A 22,218-nucleotide genomic window follows, 5' to 3' on the forward strand; every position below is an offset into this window, starting at 1 on the left:
GTCTTAAGTCTACTCTCTTTTCCTCCAACTCCCGTACTTCCGCCCCATACATTATCCTACCGAATACAACCGTTCTTAATACTAACCTCAAAGCTAATTCCCGGAAATTTGGCCACTAATTTTTGACTGAGGCTAGGGCTGCCAAGCCCTTACCTCTCGCTCTTCTAATTTGATCCTCCCAAGACCCTTTTCTGTTAAAAATCACTCCCAGATATTCCAACTTGCTTGCTTGCTCCAGCCTCTCTCCCTGCACCATCCAAATCAATTCTCTTTCTTCCTTTAAGTGCCTGCGCAACTAACACTTTATATTTATTCCTGTTAATGTTCAAGGCCCATTTCTTTGCGTATTCCGACACTGTATTTAAAGTTTTCTGCATCCCACCTGTGGTTAAAGTCATATCACATCGTCTGCAAAAATTAATTTCGGTATCTCTAACCCATTAATCACCGGTACCGCCCAGTTGTTCCCCCTGTGTCCATCCAAAATATCATTGGTAAATGAAATAAACAATAACGGTGATAATTTGCATCCTTGTTTTAATCCCACCTCAGAAAATATGGGCCTACTCAACCTGTCTACTCCCAATTTTACACAGCATCTGACCACCTTATATATCACCTCCACTACACGTTACATCTTCTCCGAAACCCTCAACCTACCCAATTTTTCTATTAACGCCCCTCTATTTACCTCTTCAAAAGCCTTTTCAAAGTCAATTGTCACTACATACACCTTGCCTTCTGTCACGCTCCTGTATTTCTCTAAAACCGTCTTCACTATCATTATATTGTCAACTGTTCCTTTTCTTCTTCTACATCCCCCTTGGTAATCAGACAAAACTTCGTTCCTTTCCGCACATTCACTTAATCTATTCGCTAAAACCCCTGTATAAATTTTACTTAGGGAATCTAACAGAAATATACCCCTATAACTATTCATACTATTTTTGCTACATTTCTTCTTGTATAATGGACATACAATTCCTGTTTCCCATTTAGAGTACTCACCCCTTCAAAACTCTTATTAAATAATTTCACAATACCCTCTATCATTATCCCATTTTTGCTCATTTCTTTCCAAAACTTATTATTGATACCATTGCATCCCCCCACCGACCTACCTCTGATTCCTCCTCTCACCCCCAAGGTTCCTCCTTTTGTGATTTTTTGTCCAGTTCGTATATGGAAACTCCCCTATTTCTGCAAATCACTTCTTCCGCTTCTCACTCAACCATTCCTCCCCCTTCCTCCGAGTAGTTCACTAAAGTAGTTCACCCACTGCTCATACTCAATACTTGTTTTCTCAAGTCTCATTCCACCCTTAACTATTCTGTTTATCATCTTCCAAACGTTTTCCATACTGTTCATCCTACACTCTTTATTTATCGCTTCCGGTTGTTCTTTCATCTATGACTTTTTTATCTCACGAATCTTCCCTTTGTAGTCCTTCCTTAAATTACAGAAAGCTTCTCTTTCTGAGCTCCCACCTTTTCTCCTATACTCTCCTAACGTTCCCCAAACCCTCTTTCGCATTCCCTCACACTCTTTTCTAAACCATTCTTCCCCCTCTCTCTTTTTTTTTCTCCTACCTTTTTCAATCTGTGCTTTCATCTTGGTTGGATGCAGAAGCAATTCCAAAGCTCTATCAATATTATTTACCTCCAACGTGACCTCCCATCCATACTTTAGTAAATGTAACTCTTCATTTACTACCATATCCCATTCCCGTTCCACTTTCTCTGTCCATTTATATTTACTATACCCTCTCCCTAGTTCATCATTCTTCTTAACTTTTTAGCCTCTCCTCCCCTTTTTAACAACACCCACACTGGAAAATGTTGTGATTGAATCCAGTCTCCTACTTCCGTTCTTACAATTTCCTCTAGCAAATCTTCCGAGCTTAATACGATGTCAATCATGCTTCCTCCCTGCCCCGAAACATACGTCAGTTTCCCAGTACTGTCGCCTTCCTTCCATCCATTCAGAATATATAAATTGTCCGCTGTATACATCTCTAGGAGCTTCTTAACATAACTGTTTGTGGGTTTATCTTCACTTCTTTTACTTTTCATCTTTAGCCTCCCTTCTTCTCTACTATAAACTGGACTCGGTTCCCCTATTCTAGCATTCCTGTCTCCAAATAACAACATATCGTCTTCTTCTGAAAACTTCTCTCTTATCATACTAATATCCACCAATAACTCTTCAAAAATGCTTATATGTATGTTGGGTATTCATCCCGAAGGCTGGTTTGATCCTCTGCAGCTCCGCCAACAGCTGTAATAAATAGACTAGACATCACTGAAGAGCCGTACTAGGGAAATGAGGAGTGAGGTAGTTTTCCGTTGCTTTCCTCACCGAGCCATACATTACATATCAGTCTGCCAAGCCTACTGAAATGCATGCATCAACCTACCCTATGAGTGATATTTTCACACCATTCATAACAGGGACTGGCTGCAAAGCAATGGTATTACTAGCATCACTCATACCTCAGTCACTTTCATATTGTCAAAGCCAAGGATGAGACTGAGACAGGTCAATGAAAGTAACAAATTTGATATATCCCATACCAGAAGACATAGTGCACTGAAACACTACATCTCGCCAGCTTATTTGTGTATAAGGAACTCCTAGGGTGGCAATATGCAAATGCTAAACTTATGTTCTTCACCCTTCCCTCTACCCTCCCCATATTAAATCTAATCCAGATAACTTTTTGCAACTCTATCTAAATATTCTCTACTACTCCATTAATTTCTTCCTTGATTAGAATTACTATTCCTCCTGGGGTGCGTCCCGCATTCCTCTCCTATATTTTGTATTTAACCACAAACCCGTCCCATGTTATCTCTTTCCCCGTTTCAAGCCATGTCTCCAAAAGTGCCACAATATCGAAACTTTCCACTACTTCCTAATAGGAAATAAAACTTAATTTCCTAATAGGAAATAAAAAAGTTAAGGAAGTAGTGGAAAGTTTCGATATTGTGGCACTTTTTGGAGATATAACTTTTTGCACCTCTATCTTACCTAATATCCCTTCAGTATTCACAAATGCTATTTTCCAATTTAGTCATAACTTATTCTCCCCCTTCCAAATTACCTCCCCTATTTTTACTCCTTGTTACTCCAGATCTCTCACTCTCTACATCTCTTTCTCCTTTTTTAACATTTTGTATCTTTCTCTTCCTTGGTATCCTCCATAGCTTTATACACTTTACCCCACAAATCATTTAGACTCTTACTTCTTCCTCTGTACATACCAGCTTTACTTTTCTGCCCGTCACTCCTCTCACCTCCTTTATTGTTCTCTTGACCACTGAACACTGCACTTAACGATTCTTGCGACTCTCCCTCACTCACCACTTATCGGCTCTCTTCTTCTAAATCCGCCCTACTCTGTCCACTTCCACCTGGGTTAATCTCCACACTTTGCTTCACTCTAACCCTGTTTGGTCCAGCTACCTTCCTTCCATCTTGTACTGCCATCACTTCCACCTTCGTACTGACGTGGTCGTCCATTTCTTTCAATTTTGACACTGAGAACTCTCTAACCCAGATTCCATTTGACACCACTAGCCTCTGCCCCCTTATGCGCGCTTTTAGCCCTTGTTGCCTCGATCTCCAAGGATGCTTATTCATTATTTTCATAATTTCCCTACCTTCTTTACCGACGTCTCTTTTTACCCACTATTTCTGTCCCTGTAAGTTGTTGCCGTTTCTTACCATGATTTCTGCCATTAGGTCTACGATCTTTAGCTTTGCTCACTCTTTCACCATCGTCTGTATCTGCTTCACTAAAATTTATCTTCATCTTATTTTGTATGATCTCTACCACCTTATAAATTATGTCCACCTTGCCTCCCATCTCATCTTCCACGCCATATACAAATATAGATTTCTTCATTCTCTCCTGTCTGCACACTTCTGCTTCCTTCTTCATCTTCAACACCTCCTCTTCTAGATATGTTAATTTCCCTCTTAACAGCTCTATTCCTTTCTCATTGTTACACGTTCTGTTAATCGATTCTTCTGTCTTTGTTTCTATCCATTTCTTCATATTCCCTATCTCCTTTGTCTGCTTTTACACCATGTCCTTTATTTCTTTTACCTGATCAGAAGGCCAGTTTTCCTGTATAACTTCCCCCTACTAACAACTTCAGTGCTGCCAGATCTTCCAAGCTGAAGTTGCCACTGGTATTGGGGCCGGTGTTTAATTCCAACCCCCCCAATGACCAGAAGCACAGATAACACTGCTGCTTCACCCATTTTTACCATCTTTTCTTTCTTACCAGCCCATTCTTAAACTCCTTCCTCTGCTTCCACTGCCACCTCCCAATCGCGACCTGGTACTGCTCGACTGCCACCATACTTCACGTCACGCACTATACCACGCGTCCTCACTCCCCGCTTGCTCAAGCTAGACGCAGTTCCGTAGTATAGGCTTAGCCTCTGTAACGTCGGCTCATAAGCCCAAAAAGGGTTTTATGCAGTTCATGTAAATTTCAAGGAGCGCAAGTTTTCGCCTCCTCGCCATTTTGATTTTCGGCCGGTAACTTTAACCTTTTGTTTTTACGAAAGGCCGGGTAGAATGGGTACTCGTTACCCCTGCAGTCAACATTATTCATTTCATTCTTAGGCAATTAGACTGTTGAGCAGATAAGACAGTGAATACTGTTTGTTTTGATGTAGGTTGTGAATTTTATAGGCCGGAAACTTGTAAATTTCGAGAATGACCTTCTGAAATGTAAACTTGTAGAGCGAAGACGGTCCTCCACTGATGTGAAATTTGGGAAATCCGTCTCCTTGACTGTTGATTAAAAGGAGCAAGAGTGCTCAGGTTGTTAACTGGATATAAATTGATTATTCGGATTGTCCTAACATTATTCTGTACCTGATTTACCATTTGCTTGGCAAAGTCTAATGTTCAAAATGTGAAAAGAAAAAAGATATAAAAAAGAAATATAGCTCCAATTTTAAAGCTTTAAATTAACCTTTTGACTCTTCTGTATCCACCCATTCATGCCCGTACCTTCCTTCACCTCTGCGTTCGACAGAATCCCCGGAACAACAACAATGCCCACCTCTACCGCCTCAAGGGCAGTATCCTCGAGCGTGAGTATTTGGGTCGGGGGATACAACTGGGGAGGAGTGCCAGCACCTCGCCCAGGTGGCCTTGCCTCGTATGCTGAATAGGGGTCTTGTCGGGGGATGAGAAGATTGGAACGGGTAGACAAGGAAGGGGATGGAAGCGGCCGTGGTCTTAAGTTAGGTACCAAACCGGCACTTGGCTGGATGAGAAGTGGGAAACCGCGGAAAACCACTTCGAGGATGGCTGAGGCGGGAATCGAATACCATTCTACTCAGTTGACCTCCCGACTCTGAGTGGACCCCGTTCCAGTTCTCGTACGACTCAAATTTCGTGGCAGAGCCTGGAATCGGACCCGGGCCTCCAGGGGTTACAGCTAATCAAACTAACCACTACACTACAAAAGGAAATATGATTATGCTTGGTTATTATTTATTTTTATCTAGCAAAGGTTATACTAACCTCACACAGCTGCGAATATTCTGTGGGCTGCCACTTATCACGTCGCCAATTTTGAACCCATTTTGCCGTTCTGTTCTTATCTTTCGGGAATCTAAATAACCTCGTCCATGTATATGAATGACTTCTACAATTAGGAGCGACACAATAACCCGTGGCAACTTAATCGCACCCTACTGTATAACCATATCACACAGTGGAAACCTTTGGTCCTAATCTGGCCGCTGCCGTAAAGAATTCTGGGAGCGTCACCAGAACTATGGGCGAGACAGTTCAGTAAAAACTCTAGTGGCGATTTTCGGAAGTATCTCGAGGCCGAGTCTAGTGAGCTGTATTTCCCGGCCTTAGTATTTCGTAGGCAATGCCACAGCATAGGTGATTCAGGAAACCTGTGAGAGTAATGTCCGTAAACTACTTCAGACAAAGGTTAAAATGTCTCGCTACAGAAGTGAGCCACAACATAGAGTTAAACAGTTGAGCTAGGGCTCGTTTAACTCAAAGTGTTGTAGGATTCTATTAAATATTCAGGCCTCCACCAAACCACACTCTTCTGGCTCTTTCTCCTGCGAGCACTACCGCTGCAAGACCTGTCGCCATCACCACTTTCACCTGTAACTAACCTAACCTCATGGCTCTACAGCCCCTGAAGTGCCTTGGCCTACCAAGCGATCGCTGTTCAGCCTGAAGGCCTGCAGATTACGAGATGTCGGGTGGCCAGCACTACGAATCCTTTCGGGCGTTATTCTTGACTTTCTAGACCGGGACTTTCACCAGTAGTACCACAAAAGTCTTAACACCCTAGTAGTGCGTGGTGGTAAAGACATCTTGGTGGTGCACAATATTTATTGTTGTTATTGTTGTTGTTAAAGTATGATTCTCTGTTCTACTGTATTTTAACCTTCAGCACACTATAGCTATATTGTTCTTGCGATGTTATTTTACAACCAGATTTACACACATTTTCGTGCAAGAATCCACCTTTGTCTTTATCTTTAGCAAGTTTCTTTATTACTTTGATATGTATGCTATTACAGAAATGCATTTCCTCTGTATGAATAATTCTGAAAGGACACTAAATCTTTCTTGGAGCACTGAAGTTCTCAAGCGTTGAAAAACTCGTTCTATCTCTGATGCAGTTATTGAAATTGTGACCATAGTTTTCAGAAGTTGTACATACTCTCCAAATGTTTGCAGATTGGTCAAGTTACTGTCATATATGTACGAGTGCAATGTTGTGGCTCGGGATGTACGTCTGAATTAATTCCTACAATAAATCACTCCCAGTTCTGTGAGTAGAATTTTTGAATCCAGGAAAAATCTGACTGCGTGACAACAGGAATACATTTTGCAATGCACCTAGCTGCAATTTCTTTATCCAGTGTTTCCCACTCGGTCACCCAAATCTTTTGGTGAAATACTGCTACTGCGCATGTTCTACTGGAACAGTGCTGGCATAAGTCGAGCGGCATACATAAGATCCAAGTACACTTGTGTATATGTTTGCCAGCAATGTTTAATCAGCGAAATAACATTAATTACAGTGATATGATGCACAGTGATGATCCTACAAATATGATAGGGAAATCGTCATAATCATTGGTTCTGTTACGTCATACTTTGCTGTCGACACTGTCGGCCATTTGCCGACAGTTCCATCTGCTGGACACGTAAGAAAAACAAAAGCAATTGAATGTCGTAATTGCCGCTATGTATTTTTCCGTTTGGAACGAAGGTATGAAGTGATGTAAACTGTATAAAGAAGTGAAATTCAGAGCAGAACCATTGTACCACTTCCTTAAGATATGTTCCTGCGTATAATGGTATTACGCAACATTTGTAGTGACCGTGACACAACATTCACGACTTGAAGAAGGAAGTATAATGGTACCCACGTGCAGCATGGAGTGCGAAAGCCTTAATAAATTACTGAAGCAAAGGAGAGCGACAAGGACTTCGTTTACGAAAATTGCTAAATAGGTTAACGATTTGACCGAAGAGGAAAATGTTAATATTAGGGAACTTCAATCATTATCCACCTTGTTAAAAAGTAAGACAGCGATTTTGAACGAATTGGATCCCAAAGTACTTGATTTGATATTAGATGACAACGCTGATATTGACAAGGAAATATATGGGGCTGGTGAGCATCAGAAAAAGGTATCTGGACCTTACATTGCGTATTTCTCGAATACAGGTTCAACAAACCGAATATGAAGCGTGTAGTATTGGTAGTAGGGCTAGCAACTAACAAACCAAGAAATTCAAGTTGCTGAAGTTAGAATTCCGCACTTTTGGAGAGGATTTAAAAGATTGGTTGCCATTCTGGAGTCAGTTTCCAAAAATAGATGAAGATAGCAACTAACAAACCAAGAAATTCAAGTTGCTGAAGTTAGAATTCCGCACTTTTGGAGAGGATTTAAAAGAGTGGTTGCCATTCTGGAGTCAGTTTTCAAAAATAGATGAAGATCCTGAAATAGCTGTGCAGGATAAATTTTAATATTTAATAGAAGCAATCGTAAAAGGATCACGTGCTAGGCAGATAGCTGAGAGTTCCCCCCAACACGAATAAATTACAGCAGAGCAATTGAAAACCTAAAATCCCGTTTTTGGCCAAGAAGGCCTTCTTGTGGAGATTTATGTACGTGAGCTGTTGAGGTTAGTTTTGCACAAGGTCTCGTAATTTAAATCCAGAATTGCATTGTGTCAACTTCATAATCAGTTGGAAACACAGTTGGGATCACCAGAATCACTTGCTGTCGCAACGAACAAGTGAGTCTCTGTTATTTCCCCTTGTTGAATCGTTCCGCCCCGAAGACTTATTAAGAATTTAATAATGCAGTATTCCATTTACCTCTGCTACAAATGCGAATGACCGTCTGGAATGGTTAATGAAATTGCTGAAATCGAAGGTGGAGGGTGAACAGAGAATAAACCTTGCTACATCTGGGTTTGACTTAAAGTGTGAAGGGACAAAAGAAAAACCAAAGCACAAGGGGTAGGATTCAGACGACAACATTCCTACAGCTATGGGGTTGGAGTTATTAACATCAAATCAACGTAAGGATGATAAAAGTGTGTTTTGTGAGGGTTATCACATCAGCGAAGATTGCTTCTCCGCTAGAAAAAATGTCAATGGAAAATAAACAGAAACTGTTAAGGGAAAAGCGATGTTGTTATATGTGTGTGAGGTCAGGACATACGGTAAAAAATAGTAAGGCGAAAAACATGAAATGTATAATTTGTGGTGTGAAGCATGTTGTTATATTGTACAGACAGTTGTTAGAATAACAACGTGCTATCCCCAAAGAAGTTAGCAACAGTGAAGAAAATGCAACTCAGGAAGTCACGTCAGCAAATGTTTCCACTTCGCTTAAGGTGTGGTTACAAACCCTTCGTGTAAATGTAAGATCTGATAGAAAGACTGAATGTGTTTGTGCTTTAGTGGATACGGGATCCCAGAAGTCATACATTTTGCGAAAGACGGCTATAAAAGTGGGTTACACTTCAGTGCGAAAGGAAATCATCTCACATTCTCTTTTTAGTGGTGTGACAACAAAACGGAATGAACATGAAGTTTACAGGGTGCATGTAGGAGGCCTGAACTATGAATTTCGGTGTAATTTTGAAGCTTTAGACCAAAAAGTGATCTGTGGAGATATTTCATATGTTACGGAAAGTGAATGGGTGAACTAGCTGAAGGTATTGAAGATAGACATAACCGATAATGAGGCAGGTTTGGGGCCTATAGAAATACTTATTGGGGCAAACATGACTGGCAAACTTCTAACGGGAACAAGAGAATTGCTGTCGTGTGGTTTAGTTGCAGTAGAGACATTGTTAGGCTGGACTTTGATGGGAAAGATTCCTAATACCAAGAGATGTGTAGAAAATGAAGGCTTGCTTCTAACTTCCGTGTTTATTAAATAGGCAAGTATTACTCATTTGTGGAGGTTGGATGTAATAGGCATTTCGGATCCTGTGGAGAAAGTTACGAAGAGGGTACGAGAAATTGCAGCGGAAGATAATTTCCTCCAAAGTATTCATCGTATTGAAGGAAGTCGATATCAATTTCGACTACCTGGACTGAGGGGCATCCCGTCTTGCCAGCAGATCTGAATCTCTCTGAAAGAAGACTGGGTTCGACGAGGAAGAAATTATCTGAAGATCTTTTTTGAGATTACAATGAAGTGTTTGAAGATTGGTTGGCTGAGGGAATTATAGAAGAAGTGCCTGAATCTGAATGTGTTCATTGTTGTCACTTCTTACCGCATAGACCAGTTGTAAAGGAAAACAGTGCAACTACAAGAATCAGACCTGTTTTTGATGCTTCGGCAAAACTAGGCAGTTCTCCATCCTTAAACCATTTTCTTGAAACTGGTCCAAATCTGATTGAACTTATCCCAAATGTGCTGTTAAAATTTAGAGAAAAGAAGGTAGGAGTGGTTTCTGATATTAAACGAGCATTTTTACAGATTGGTATTCACACTGAATACAAGAACCACCCCGGTGAAAGTCTAATGGGGCTTATGGTTCCAGTCTGTAGCTAGCTTCAGGTAGTTTCCGTCCCCGATTTTAGATGGCGCTGGAGGTCATTCACAACGTGTAGATAGTTGTAGACAGGTTCTGTAGATGGCACGCAAGTAGGTATGAAATAAGCGATATTAATAATTAAAGGCAGTTTGCTTCGAAGTGAAGTATTTCAAGTTTAACCTCAGTAAACGGCCACTTCTGACAAAGAATTAGTTGTATCACGTCAAGTATTATGGATATAATATTGCTGGATTGCAATGAATCCGACTTTACCCAATCGATTGACCTTTTTCGAACTTACATCGATTTTAAGCGATAGTTCCCATGTTCTAACCTCATTGGTTCCCATGATGCTACAGCATTTGTGTTGTTTGAATTCCAAGTGCCCATGTGCTTGTGCTGTAAAACTTTGCTCCTTGTGATTGTTTATTAGAAATATATCTTCTCCAGTCCTCAGGAAATCGACAGATAGTTTATCACCAGTTCGTGCTGGTTCCCGGTGGCGAGTGGACGTGTGGCTCTCGGCGCTAGCATGTTACTGAGTGTAGTGTGCGATTAGGGTTCGGATTCGGTGTCGTGTTTCATTATTTCTCTCTTAATTGGGAGTGGTGAGGGAGTTTGTGAGTATTATATGTGTTGATTTCCCAATTCACTCCGGACCTCATGGCGGAGTCGATTGGGGGAGATAGTATGGAGGAGGAGTCTGTTGTAGTTGGGTACGATGCGCATTGGTATCACCCAAATATCACTATAAAATTTGTCACAAATGGAACATAATAATTACTTTTACACATATCAAGTGAAAAATCTGCGGCAAATTAAGAAATACCGTCGTTATTTGAGAAATATGAAAACATACTTAAGGCTTGTAGACAGGACTGGTTTATGTCGTACTCCGCTGCTGGTGCCGTCTTTTGTTACAAGGCTTGTAGACAGGACTGGTTTATGTCGTACTCCGCTGCTGGTGCCGTCTTTTGTTACTTTCTTCAGGTCCAGGGCTAGCACCGTGGAATGGGAGTGCTATGTCCGTAGATTCTCATTATCTTTGTCCATATGACTAGAGCGGCCAGTTCAAATAGCAAAATGGAGGTCAACAGAAAAAGAGCATGATCCCTGGACCAATAAATATTTTTATTTCTGTTCGAACGAAAGTAGCTCGATCCCTGGACCAATAAATCACTACTCCACTGAATTTTTCTTGTGTACATTGGCCATACCATTTTGTCGCCTATTAAATATTGCATATCGCGATACAATTCATGAAATGTGTATTGACAAATGAAGCAATGAAACGAAAGCAAAGAACTTCAGTGAACACAGATATCACACACGAAATTGTTGAAAGTGTAAGACAAAAGACATACTGTGAGCGCAACACCAAATGTACTTGTAAAGTGGTAAAGTACGTATACATAATATTCTCGAAAAATCAAATATTTCTGAATTTGCCGCAGATTTTTCACCTGATATGTGTAAAAGCAATTATTATGTCAATTTGTGACAAATTTTATAGTGATATTTGAGTGATACCAATGCGCACTATACCCCTCCACTGCTGGTGCCGTCTTTTGTTACTTTCTCCAGGTCCAGGGCTAGCACCGTGGAATGGGAGTGCTATGTCCGTAGATTCTCATTATCTTTGTCCATATGACTAGAGCGGCCAGTTCAAATAGCAAAATGGAGGTCAACAGAAAAAGAGCATGATCCCTGGACCAATAAATATTTTTATTTCTGTTCGAACGAAAGTAGCTCGATCCCTGGACCAATAAATCACTACTCCACTGAATTTTTCTTATGTACATTGGCCATACCATTTTGTCGCCTATTAAATATTGCATATCGCGATACAATTCATGAAATGATGTCATTGACAAATGAAGCAATGAAACGAAAGCAAAGAACTTCAGTGAACACAGATATCACACACGAAATTGTTGAAAGTGTAAGACAAAAGACATACTGTGAGCGCAACACCAAATGTACTTGTAAAGTGATAAAGTACGTATACATAATATTCTCGAAAAATCAAATATTTCTGAATTTGCCGCAGATTTTTCACTTGATATGTGTAAAAGCAATTATTATGTCAATTTGTGACAAATTTTATAGTGATATTTGAGTGATACCAATGCGCACTATACCCAATTGTGTTAAATGACAAATCCCCACCTGAACGTAACCTTGCTTCCTCTACTATCTGCGCACTTTTTAGCGATAGATTTACACCCTAGTGCTGAATCGGTCGACTTCGGTTATCTTTCGAGATTCGTATTGGCAACCTATGAAACACAAACTAAGAATCGCTTATCATCGCTGTGGGACATCTGGCGAACACTTTACGTACTCGTACTGTTGTTCTTTACACAGCAAAGCCAAACTATAGAATTCATGCTAGGAACACGTTTCGCATCGGGAAATATTATATAGTATTATATATTGTGTGTGTGACACAGTTGTTGGCGTTAAGATAATAAAGGTTTAGAAAATTCATATCGATCGATCGTATTATCGATTCAATTCAGATTTAATTTCCATTCAGTTGACAGTATTTACCGGAACCGGCAGTGCTCCCTTCTTACTCCTCAACGAGTACAAAAATCTATCACTAAAAAGTGCGCGTACAGTACTAACATTGATGTATCTTTTCTAAAACCTGAAGCACAGATATACGATACCGGCCCCTACCTAGTCTTTGTGGAAGCCATTGACGAAAGTAGGAAATTGGGCAGCATTCATCCAATGGCTCTGGGAATTTTTTATGTCCGTAAATTTGAGGGTGTTAGCCAAATTGCTACGAGAGGTCGTCATCGAATTCAAATTGAATTTCAGACAAGAAATACGGCTAAACAGTTTCTAAAAATCCTATTTTAAAGGAAAAACATCTTAAAGCGTTTATTCCTTCAGCATGTATATATATTGGCGATATCAGAGGGGTAGATAACAATTTAACTGTAGATGAAATTTGCAAGGTCGCTGATACGACCGTACCTCTAGTCAGCGCTCAGCGAATGAAACGACGCTCTGTGCAGGATGGACAGATCACGTATATTCCAACTGGTACCATTAAGTTAACTTTTCGCAGCCAGACTCTCCCTGCCTTCATTTCTATTTATCGGGTTCGTACCCCGGTTGAGCCATTTGTGTTCCAACCGACTATCTGCCGTCAATGTCAACGCTATGGCCACACTAGAAAAAAAATGTAGGGCTCAAAACCCTCGATGTGCCAATTGCGTCCACAATCATGAAACTCAAGAATGTAAGGATTCTCGAAGACATTGTCTCAATTGTTCCGGGGAACATTCAGTGGGATCTTTTCACTGCCCCGAACATAAACGCCAACAAGAAATGAAAAAAAGTAGGCTTTATAAGTGTCTTTCTCCTCAGAGTCGTTTTTCACTCCGGTCGACAATAGATTCAGCCCCCTCTTGTCCCTTCAACAATGTCCCTTCTTCTGAGAACTTCTCCGGTTCTTCAGCCCCCGCAGCCGAGAAAACTTAAATTTACGGCGGTTGTTACATCGCCTCCGCCTAGGCATGATCGTTCCTCAGGTTACGATGTCCAGGGATATCGTGCAATTCTAAAAATGCCTCCCTCTTCCACGACTGCAATAACTCCTATACCTTCTGTATCTGGGAAGACCATACCGGTTACTTCCAGGCAGGTGGATTCTACTGTTAACTCGAAGCAAGAACGCTGCCACAATTACCGCTATTTCAAATAAAATATTGGCCTATGCTAGGGCAGCGGAAAACGACTCTAAATGGTCTTAAATGCTCCTCACTATGCAGGAGGAAATCATTAACATTATCTGTTTCCTCTAATGATAATTCTTCAGTGGAACGCACGTAGTGTCGTACACAAGAGACACGAACTATTTTTACTGATTGATTCATATAAACTTCATATAATTCTACTTAGTGAAACTTGATTGGCTCCGGCCAAACGATTTCACATACCCAATTATACCTGTATTCGTCATGACAATTATGGTTATGGCGGGGCTTGTATTTTGGTAGCTAACCACCTACAATTCTCTTCGGCATCGTTGACTTATAGAATATCTGGTACGCAGGCGGTCGCCATTATGGTCGCCAACATACATTTTATTTCTGTCTATTTTCCCCCACGAATCCAAGGTGCATATGCTAATTGGACGAACTTTTTCTCGCAACTTCCGCACCCCTTTATCCTCGGGGGGATCTAAACGGGCGCCATCAAGGCTGGGGATGCGAAGTTTCGTGCCCCAAAGGTAATAAAATAGCTAAAATTGCGGCATTATATCATTTACGCATTTTGAATGATGGCTCAGCTACTCGAGTGACATCACCTCTTGTAAATAAGAGTGCAGTAGATTTAACCATATGTTCTAGCGATCTGGCACACCGCATGGAATGGGAGGTCGTCAAGGACACTCATTCCAGTAATCATTTCCCCATCTTTATTGGGTTGGCTGACAACCTACCGGCCGCTCTGCCCCCGTTTAAAGCGAGTAGACGCATGCTCCCCTTCTATTCACAGTTTCAACAGTTTTTGGCTCAAAAGTTATCTGCTTTAGACGGTCAACAGGTGTCCTATACTTACTTCACAGCAATTATCAATGAATATTTAGATCTCTACCATCCGATACAACCACATTTACGACCCAAATCTATTAATTATGCACGCTGGTGGGACGCGGAGTTTGCAGACTGAATATCACGCCGGAAAGCAACTCTGCGCTCCTTTCGCCGTTTGGGTACGTTCCAAGCGTATTTACACTATAAAGTCCTAGTCGCCCAAACTAGAAAGGTCTTTAATGACAATCGCCGACTAGCCTGGAAAACCTTCATTGCATCTTAACACACAGTCGCCGTTCAAACACATATGGTGAGCAATAGCCGGCCTAACCAACCGTCTAATTAGTACCCCATCTAAAATACATTTCAATATGGAGGCTTTGATAAACTTTTTTCATCAACTTACGCCGGATTTTGTCGCCCCACATTATAACTTCTTTATTCCTCCTAGCTCCAATAAATTTGCGTCGCTCATGAGCCCAGATGATATCCAAGAATTAAATCTGGTCATCAAAACATCCCATAATTCGACACCTGGACGGGATCGATCTCGTATGACGTCCTAAAGCAACTTCCCCCTTTAGCTCGTCAGCACTTACTACAGATTTTCAATCGTTGCCTAGAGTCGGCTCGTATCCCTTCCACCTGGAACGAATTTTATCTGGTCCCTCTGTTAAAACCAGGCAAAAACCCTGTCTTTCCAGACAGTTATAGGGGCATTTACCTGGGTCAATGCCTTAGAAAACTTTTCCAAAAAATTCTTCTGGAACGCCTCAAATGGTCGCTGGATTTTTATCAGTCGTTGCCTAAATAGCAATCTGCTTTCCTACCGGGTCGTTTTGCCTCGGATGCCATTAACCTCTAGGTAACAGATATCAATCTAGCACGTTGTCGGAAAGACCCTTTGCTGGCTATCTTTCTTGATTTACGGGGAGTTTATGATCATGTTGACCTCAAAGTATTACTCCAAAAATTGCTCAATTACAATTTCCCGCCCCTCTTCGTTAATCTCCTATTGAACTTGCTGACACGCAGAACGCTTCAACTAAAACACTTTCCTCAGATTCCAGCACGTATGACGTCTACGGGTCTCCCTCAAGGGGACATTCACAGTCCTATTTTATTTACACTCTATTCGATGTCCCTAGAGAAAATTATTACACGCAGTGCACGCATGATACAATTTGCTGACGATCTAGCGATATATCTAAGTCTCCCAACACTTGAAGAGGTTTACACGGCATTACATACGACTCTACTGGATCTCGGCACTTGGCTTAACGAGCATAAATTCGAAGTATCCTACGACAAATGTGGAGCGGTTGTTTTCTCTTGGTCTCAGCGTACAGATCACCCGCCTATACGCTTCCAAGGATTTTCGATCCCGATTGTCCAGTCAACTAAATATCTAGGTATTTACCTCGACAGAAAATTACTATGGCACGCCCACGTTCAACACCTTGTGGGTAAGTCTCTCCCAAAATAAACACTCTTTTTTGCCCTACGGCAGCGATCTTGGGGATTGGATCCCAGTACTATGCTCCTGTTATATCGTAATAGTATTCGTTCGACCTTGGATTATGGCTCGGGGTTCATCGACACGGCGGCTAATCAAAAACTTGCTCAATTGGATTCGCTTCAAGTACAGTTTATTTAACTTTGTATTGGGGCTCTAAAATCTTCACCCAACAATGCAACATTGGTTCAGCCTGTGGAATTCCCATTAAAACTGCGGAAAAATTGCTTGCCACCAAGTTTATTCTAAGGACTCTATCTCTTAACTCACACCCAATCCTCCCTAAATTATCATTATTAGTTCGTTATTATCAAGAAAAAGGTACACCTCTACACCGTTACCCAGCTCTGGCATGGGCATATTGGATTTGTAGTTACCTTCGTACTTCTATTCTTCATAACCCGTCCACAGCTAATTACATTCTTCCCTTTCCGGCAAATTATTATGTCCCTGATATGATGTTACCAACATCGGGAGGTTCTCAACCCTTTGGCCCGGCCTGTACACAAGGTGCTAGGAAAAATGTCCGTCTACCTTTGTCGCAAGATGTTCATTCTTTTGCACCAATATTCTATACTGATGGGTCCAAAACTTTCACTCCTCAGGTGTGGGTCGGCTTTTTTCTCCCCTGATTCATTAATTTCCAAATAATTTTCACTCCCATCGGAGACTTCTATTTTCACAGCGGAGGCTTTCGCAGTCCGTCAAGCTTTACTATACGTCAAGTACTCGCATCTAGATAATGCGTACATTGTCTCCGATTCCCTGAGTGTGCTTCAATCCTTAAATAATCCCAGTTTCCGGTCACATTGGTATGTTCAAAATCTTCGTAAACTCTGTTTCGATCTTCACCAACTCGGTAAAAAGATTACCTTTCTTTTGGTTCCGGGTCATTCAAATATCACAGGTAATGAACAGGCGATGCCTTGGCTCAGGCGGCAGCTCAAGGTCAGGGTGGGCGTTTCATTTGGCGTTGCCCTTCATGGAGTATTGGAGCGGTTGTCGCGAGAAGATAAGACAGTTATGGCAGAATGAGTGGAGTAACCCCGCGTGTCGTACAGGATGGTACTTGTTTACGATCCTTCCGAACATCCCACATTTTCCGTGGTTTACAAAACATTCTTATACTAGACGTCATATTACTAACATTATCCGTATACGCCGCATCATTATTTCGTGTGAACTTGGTCGAATCTAACCTCTGTAAATGCCGTACTTCGGTTGCTGCAATTAATCATATATTGTTTCACTGCCCGTTGCTCGAAGTTAGTAGGCGAAAGTGGTTACAGCCTTTTTTCCGGAAACAATTCGCGTTACCCACCCACTTGGCATGTTGGATACTCGATCCCACGCCCACTACGGTAGTCGCTTTATCGAATTTCCTTTCTGACACCAAATCCTTCCTTTAATGTATGTCCCTTTATCACTCCCTTATGGGTTGACCAGGGAATGAGCGTGAGTGTAGAAAGTCAAATCAAATCAAATCAAAATCTCTTTATTTGCAAATGAGGTGTCTACCTCGGTGGCAAATGGTACACTAAAATACATTATTGTCAAGCACTAAATATTAAATTAACAAGAGAAGAAAAGTTTCTTATAACACAATATTATACAATTTACGTTAACAATTTTTTCTATTAACACACAGCTCATCCTTAATAAATGTATATTGTTTACAAAATTCTACTTATAATATCTCCTGTACTACTTACAAATATAGTCAACTGATATATAGTTTGTGAAATTACTTCAAATGATACTATACAACTGGTATAAGATTAAGCTACATTGCATTTATTTACTTATTTTTTGTTTACCCATTCTGGAACCTAAGTAGCATAACGATCTGCTGCGTCTTAACCAGAGCCCATTTTGCCACCACTTTTCAGAGTTCTTGAAGGGCCTTCACAGCTACCGTAGCGATCCCAGGGCCATCGAAGTCCCCTCTGTACTTCACCTTTACAGGCAATCCCCTACTTCGGCTGTCCAAACTCCTTAGACCAGGGGATGGAATTAATTTATTCACACACTTTTTTTATTTACAATAACCTGGACTGGTCGAATGCCCTCTAACACTTCATTTATTTTCTCTGTTGCTGTTTATTCTCTTCTTGAATATCTGTACAGATTTTGGAAAAGGATCAAACACTACCCCTGGTAAACTGTTCCACTCCTTCACACCCTTCCCAATGAATGAAAAATTTACCCCAATCGCTTCTGCTAAAATTCCTTCTAATGTTATATTTGTGGTCTGCCCTGCCAATATAATTATTTTCCAACTGAAGCCTCTCACGGATATCACCCCATGCTTCTTCTCTTCTATAGGCTCTATATAATCCTATGAGTCTAGTTTTCTTACTTCTCTTACTTAAAGTTTCCCACCCAAGTTCGTTTAACATTTCTGATACACTACACTTTCTCCTGAAATCCCCTGTTACAAATATTGCTGCTTTTCTCTGCACACTATCTATTTCTTTTATTAGGTATTCTTGGTGAGGATCCCAAACACTGTTTGCATATACCAATAATGGACGAATCATACTTAAGTAACTTTTATCTTTTAATATTTTATTGCATCCTTTAAGTAACCTCATTATGAGATGTAACGATCTGTAGTCGCCAAGTATCGGTCGCTCTGGCTTGAAGCTAGTACCTTGTGTCCTTGTGTTTCTCCTGTGTGGTGTAGATTTGTAGTTGAATTCATAACCTCGCTGTTACATTTTCCTTTTCGTGTTTTCGCCTTCTCCATACTTTGAGTTTTATTATAGGATCTGTGGCTGGGTATACCGCTCCCAAGCGAAGCCCATTAAATTATCAGGACAAGACAAGACAAGTCCTCAGGAAATCATGTATTTCCTGTTTGAGTACACCTCAAGGACTGAACTGAAAGCTGAATGGTTCTGTCTCAGTGCATTTAATTCTGTTTTTATTTTCATTTGGTACTTGGATATTGATGTGATACCCCATTCACTTGCATATGGTGTGCTCTTGAAGGGATTTCTTATTTGTTATAATATCAGCTTTGTGTTCATGTGTCATTCATTTGAAGTTAAAGCTCCTTTGAGGTGGGAGGTTATATTCTCATTAACATAATATGCCATACGAACTAGGGGTATCAGATCATTATTTACAGCATAGTAAGTACTTGGAAATAAAAATATATGAATTAAAATGTATTGGGCTAGGAAGTAGTAGAACTGCATTATAAATGACAGTGGGGTGTGAGGGCCAAGGGAAAGGAGTGGTGAGGGGAGGGGGAGCTGTAAGCATAACCGGATGTGCGTCACAGCGCCGGATGTTACTTCGCTGCACAATCTGTTGATAATAGCAGTAAGGTATTGCATAAAATGCGCACTCTGGCGCTATCTCTGATCGGGGACTGAAACTACTAGCGCCTAGTGGCTTGGCACCGACATTCATTATTGAGTTATATCTCTAGTCTAATCTATCCTCTTTGACAAGAACTCTCTATGTTTTTATGGTGGAACTGTTATGAAAAAGTGGAGGTTGGGATATTCCGGCATGCAAGAGTGATTTTTGGTGTAAAGAGTAATCCTTGCCTGTTAGGATCTATAATCGAACACCACTTAATTAGAGAAGAAGATACAAACCCTTCTCAAATAAAAGTTATTGCACGATTTTTAATTGACAATGTTGTTTCTAGTATGGACACTGAAGCTGAACACAATACATCCATGTCAGAATCGATGAAAGTCATGGCAAAGGCCGAATTCGAGCTTAGGGGTTGGAATGGTCAGGTGAAAAATGCCAGGGTGCTCATAATATCTCTTATTCTGCAGTACTGGGTTTTTTGTGAAATAGAGAAAGTGATGAACTCAAAGTTAACATGAGTTGGATTAGAGATTTCCATTTTGACACCATTACCAAGAGAACAATCCTGTCGATCTCTTGCAAAGTGCTTGACACTATAGGATTTAGTTGTCCTGTTGTGTTGTGTCCTAAATTGCTTCTGCAGAAAATGTGGAAGATGGAACTTGATTGGGATACAGAAGTTGACGATACTATCATTCCTGTTTTGGTATGAAGAACTCCCTTAATTAGAAGAAATTGGCAACCCCCGATGCGAACATAAACCTGTGAATATAGAGGAATGTGCTTTACACACAGTTTGTGATGCCAGTCAAAAGGCATATGCAGCAGTACTTTTTCCTCAGGGTAGAGACAAGCTACAACGTCCAACTTCATCTGTTGGCGACCAAGAGACGAATCTTTCCTATAAAGAATATTTCTATGCCTCGTTTGGAGCTTGTGGCTGCGACAATAGGAGCAAGGCTTGCGAAGTCAGTTCTGGATGGAATAGGATGGAAAATGTGAAGACTTTGTTCTGGAGCAATTCTACTACAGTAATTGTGTGGATTACTAGCAGAGACAAATGGAAGGTCTTTGTCAGAAATCGAGTTGATGAAATTAAGAACATCACTTACTCTGAATCTTGGAAGTATGTTCCAGGGCTACTTAACCCTGCAGATTTACCTTCCAGTGGCTGCAAAGCTAAACAAATAGTTGCTTCTAGATGGTGGAAGGAACCTGCATGGTTGAAGGAATCGCCAGGAAAGTGGATTGCTCGCAATGATGATCCCATAGAAGATGAGATCAACATAGAAAAGTTTAGATCTCCAGCTGTTGTGAATGTTAACTGTTTGGTTTCGGAGAATTAAAATGACTGGGATTTAAAATTCTTCTCTAATTTTGTAATAACTGTCCGCATGTTGGAGTGGTTGCTAAGGTTTATGGATAATATTCGTTTACCTACAGATCTGTGTCAGAGATGGGAATTAACTGTGGAGAAGTATGCCACTGCAGAGAGAAGAGTTGTTCGGTTTATTCAAGAGAACTTCTTTTCTGGGTTGAGGGACGACAGACTGCGAACGCTCAGAGTTTTTCAAGACCAAGAAGGAAAGGCTGAAAACATTGATCACCTACCGAGATTACCATGAAGACTTTCGTCAGCCTACAGTACTTCCATCCCAACACGAGGTAGTGAGGACTGAGGAGGTTAATCATAATGGAACGCAAGATACAAGGAAACGTAGGATTGCAAATGCTGCTAAATAACCTTATGGAACGCTATTGGATTTAAACGATCGGAAAACTATAGGGTCGGTTTTGTCCAAGTGCGTCATATCCAAGAGACACAGTGAAAGACATCTTGAAGTTATTTCACCTCCACTTCCCATAAATCGAATACGGGATGCTGCTGTGTTCGAGATCGTTGAACTGTATTTAACCGGGCCCTTATATCTACAAGGTGGAATTAAAATGTGGGTGTGCCTCTTTACTTGCGTGGTGTTTAGATCAGTCTATTTGGAATTGGTATCGCCAGTCTCGACAGAATCATTCTTGCAAGCACTCCATCGATTTGTGGTTCGCAAATGATGATATTCTGTTAACTACAGTGACAATGGGACGAACTTCACCGGGGCTTCTAGTTTGCTTCGAACTCTTTTGGGAGGATACATCTAAGTACAGCACTGCTAGGTGCATTGAATGACGTTTTAATCCTCCCAGTGCACCTCTGTGAGATGGTTGGTGTGATCGTTTGATACGTCTTCTTAAAGATTTATTGAAGGGGATGTTGAATAAGTCATGTCTTACTTACGACCAGACGGTGACTACATTATGTGAGTGTGAGAGTTTGATGAATTCTCGACCTTTGACTTATATCATGAAAGCAGGTTCTGAACTAGTGCCTCTCTCTCTCTCTCTCTCTCTCTCTCTCTCTCTCTCTCTCTCTCTCTCTCTCTCTCTCTCCTTCTTTATTCCTGCAAGAAATAAAGGAGATTGGTATTCCTCATCGCGATACGATAGACACACAGAGCCTCAAAAGGAGGTTTAGGTGCAGACAAACTTTGAAAAGGGATTTGAGGAAAAGATTCAAAAGTGAATATTTGGGGTAGTTGGTGTTATATCGTGAAAAAGAGGGCACTCGTGCTGTAGCTGTGGGGGACGTTGTGTTGATTGCGTGTGATAATCTCAAGCGTATAGATTGGCCACTGGGATACATAGTTGAAGTTATACCAGGTAAGGATGGTGTCGTTAGAACAGTG

The 22,218-nt window shown here is 41.0% G+C and overlaps 1 protein-coding gene across 2 annotated transcripts in view; it reads left to right on the forward strand.

The window, feature by feature from the left end:
* The window catches only part of LOC136872738 (arrestin domain-containing protein 2), a 192,872-nt gene that overhangs the window by 15,048 nt on the left and 155,606 nt on the right, over positions 1 to 22,218 (forward strand). The gene's annotated exons all lie outside the window — the stretch shown is intronic.

This window comes from Anabrus simplex, chromosome 4 (genome assembly GCF_040414725.1).
Source record: "Anabrus simplex isolate iqAnaSimp1 chromosome 4, ASM4041472v1, whole genome shotgun sequence".
Classification (NCBI taxonomy): Eukaryota; Metazoa; Arthropoda; class Insecta; order Orthoptera; family Tettigoniidae; genus Anabrus; species Anabrus simplex.